This window comes from Papio anubis, chromosome 11 (genome assembly GCF_008728515.1).
Source record: "Papio anubis isolate 15944 chromosome 11, Panubis1.0, whole genome shotgun sequence".
NCBI classification, from domain to species: Eukaryota; Metazoa; Chordata; class Mammalia; order Primates; family Cercopithecidae; genus Papio; species Papio anubis.
In genome coordinates, this window is record NC_044986.1 from 97,939,309 (window position 1) to 97,943,170 (window position 3,862).

The 3,862-nt window shown below is 46.7% G+C and overlaps 1 non-coding gene across 1 annotated transcript; it reads left to right on the forward strand.

Moving 5' to 3' along the window:
- Positions 1-3,420: 3,420 nt before the first annotated feature.
- On the forward strand, positions 3,421-3,633 carry LOC116269641. Its single transcript, XR_004177250.1, has one exon. It is a non-coding gene; the product is annotated as a small nucleolar RNA U3 (small nucleolar RNA).
- Positions 3,634-3,862: the final 229 nt, after the last annotated feature.

The window sequence follows — 3,862 nt, forward strand, 5'->3', positions numbered from 1 at the left end:
CTCCCTTCTCTTCTAGGATCTTCCTATTCTTTTCTTCTTATTTATGGAGAATTTACTGACATTCACTGCTTTCTAGGCATTATGCCAGGGGCTGGATACTCCAAGAGAAAACATGTGTGCTCCCTGCTGTCAAGGAGCTTACATCAAATAAACCAAGTAAACAGTGTAATAAAGAGTGCTAAATATTAATAGACCTATGTACTCAGTATTTTGAAAGCACAGCAGAAATAGAATGCCTGGAGGGGAGGAGCAGTCACAGGTCAGGGAGGCATCTCAGGGGCAGGGATATTTTGGTTAACTCTTAAAGGATGCTCAGGAGCTCAGAGAGCCAGCCCAAGGACAGCATTTCAGGCAGGAGAATGGATTACACAAAGACCGAGAGGCATGACCACGAGTTGTGTTTGGAAGCCTTTGAAAAAGTAGCTGTGGGCTGGGCGCGGTGGCTCACGTCTGTAATCCCAGCATTTTGGGAGGCTGAGGTGGGTGAATCACCAGGTCAGGAGATCGAGATCATCCTGGTTAACATGGTGAAACCCCATCTCTACTAAAAATACAAAAAAATACACACACACACACACACCAAAAAACAAAACAGGTGTGGTGGTGGGCGCCTGTAGTCCCAGCTACTTGGGAGGCTGGGACAGGAGAATGGCGTGAACCCTGGAGGCAGAGCTTGAAGTGGGCCGAGATGGCGCCACTGCACTCCAGCCTGGGTGACAGAGACTCTGTCTCAAAAAAAAAAAAAAAAAAAAAAGAAAAGAAAAGAAAAAGTAGCTGTGGGTCAGATGTAGTGGCTCATGCCTGTAATCCCAGCACTTTAGGAGGCTGAGGAGGGAGGATCGTTTGAAGCCAGGTGTTCAAGACCAGCCTGGGCGACATAGTGAGACTCTGTTTTAACAAAATAATTTTAAAAATAGCCAGGCGTGGAGACATGTACCTGTAGCCCCAGCTACTCAGGAGGCTGAGGTGGGAGGATGGCTTGAGCCTGGGAGTTCAAGGCTGCAGTGAGCTATGACTGAGCCATTGCACTCCAGCCTGGACTACATTGAGACCCTGCCTCTGAAAAAGGAAAAGAAAAGAAAACGTAGGTGTGGCTGCAGTGCAGCGAGTGGAGAGAGAAAATAAACTGGGAGCAAATGATGAAGGCCCTCGCAAGCTGTTTTTAGGCATGGAAGTTTTCCAATGACTGGATCCTGCGTGACTCTGATCTCTTGGGTGGTTCACCCCCCCCACTTCCTCCTCTCTCTCTCTCTCTCTTTTTTTTTTTGAGACGGAGTCTCCCTCTGATGCCCAGGCTGGAGTGCAGTTGTTTGGTATTGGCTCACAGCAACTTCCACTTCCCAGGTTCAAGCGATTCTCACGCCTCAGCCTCCTGAGTAGCTGGGATTACAGGTGTGTATGAACAAGCTCAGCTAACTTTTTAAAAATTTTTTTCTTTTTTTTTTTTTTGGTAGAGATGGGGTTTTGCCATGTTGGCCAGGCTGGTCTTGAACTCCTGACCTCAAGTGATCTGCCTGCCTCGGCCTCCCAAAGTGCTGGGATTACAGGTGTAAGCCACCACACCCAGCTCCTCCTCTCTTTTAGTCCAAGATCTAACATTTTGGATTCAGGCAAATATAATTTAGCCATCATCTGAAGTCTTCCCAGAGAAATCACTTCATAATTGTATTCATTCATTCATTCATTCATTCATTCATTCTTATGTTTTCTTCTCTGCAAAGCAGACCCCATAATTTCTATCACTCCACGTCCTGGGCTCTTCCCAACTCTCCTTATTTCCTACTTTCTGTTTTGCAGAATCCACCGGCTCCCACAACTGCTAGTTTTTGTCCAAATTAATTTCCCTCTCCCCATCAAAATAACCAGGAAGACACTCTTGCTCCTCCTGGGAGATCATATTCAGATGGCATTAAATAGCCGAGCCCAATTTCTGGGCATGATTCTTTAAGAAGAATTTGCATATCTGACATTTAATAAGATGAATTCTCCTTGCACCAACCACATTGGGCATAAAAATGTACACAGTAATTTTTCGAGGTGTTTTTCTCCTTGGAGAAGGTAGCTGTCAAGGTGGGTGATGCTCTGGGCAGGAAGCAGCGTCTCTCACTAACAGGTTCTGACAGGTATATAGAAAATCCTGCAAGTACCTCTGAAGAGAGAATAGATTCTTAAGCATTTACCAGGGAGAGTCTTAAGAGTTGTTTTATAGCAGTTAGCTGAGAGCAAGATGCTGGAGGAGGTGGGCAGGTTTGGAGATGCCAGAGTGCAGAGAGACAGAGACAGACAGAGAGACAGAGACAGACAGAGAGAGGGAGAGAAAGAAGGTGACTGAGAGAGAAACAGAGAGACAAAAAAAGGGAGAGAAAAAGGAGAGGGACAGACAGAGACATAAAGAAACAGACAGAGAGAAAGAGAAACAGAGAGGGAGAGAAATAGAAGTAGAGAGAGAGACAAAGAGAAAGGGAGAGACACACAGAGAGAGACAGAGTAAGAGATGAAAGAGACAAGAGACATCAACAGAAAGTGAGAGAGAAAGAGAAGAGACAGAGAAAGAGAAAGAGGAGACACACACACATAGACGGAGACAGAAACAGTGTGAAAGAAACAGAGATAAAGAGAAGGAGAGAAAAAGGAGAGAGAGACAGAGAGAAAGAGACAGAGAGAAACAGGGAGAGAAAGAAAGGGAGAGAGAGACAAACAGAGAAAGAGACAGGGAGAGAGAGACAGAGAAAGAGAGAGAGAGAGAGAGAGAGAGAGAGAAAGAAGGCCATGAAGGCCAACTTTCCCCACATCATAATCAACCCAGACATGGCTGTTTCCCTAAGAGCACCCATGTGTGAGTAAGAGATGAAGCTGGCTGGGCTTCCTGGTCCAGTGGGGACTTGGAGAACTTTTCTGTCTAGCTAAAGGATTGTAAATGCACCAATCAGCACTCCATGTCTAGTTAAAGGTTTGTAAACGCACCAATTAGCACTCTGTAAAAATGAACCAATCAGCGGGATGTGGGTGGGGCCAAATAAGGGAATAAAAGCAGGCCACTCGAGCCAGCAGTGGCTACCGCTCTCGTTCTCCTACACGATGCGGCAACTTTATTCTTTGGCTCTTCACAGTGACTCTTGCTTCTGTTCGCTCTTTGGGTTCACTCTACCTTTAACACACTGGGAGGAACAAGCAACTCTGGAGGTGCCGGGTTTAAGAATCGTAACACTCACCACGAAGGTCTGTGGCTTCACTCCCGAAGTCAGCGGGACCACGAACCCACGGAAGGAAGAAATTCCGGACACGTCTGAACATCTGAAGAAACAAACTCCAGACACACCATCTTTAAGAACTGTAACACTCGCTGTGCGGGTCCTCAGTTTCATTCTTGAAGTTAGGGAGACCAAGAACCCACCAGAAGGAATAAATTCCAGACACATGAGGACTGTGTTTTCAGAGTTCATGTCTACAGCTCATTGTGGGGGCAGTTTCTTTGATCGTGTGGAGCTGGACGCCAGGAGCAGGACACACCGTGTTCTTTCCTGAGTATGAAGCCAGCTCTTGGACTTGTTTTGTTGCACCTGCCACTAGGCGTTGATGATGATCTTCCTTTCCTCCGGGAGAGTAAGAAGGAGAGGACGCAGTCCAAGTGGTTTCCCTTCTTAAAAAAACAACAAAACAAAACAACACTAATGTGGGACCAGGCACAGATCCAAATTCTCGTTTTGAACCCTGTCCAGGAAGCCCTTCTCGTGCATCTTCAGTATCATATAGATACACCTGCGCCGGGCGTGGTGGCTCACACCTGTAATCCCAGCACTTTGGAAGGCTGAGGCAGGTGGGTCACTTGAGGTCAGGAGTTCCAGACCAGCCTGGCCAACAG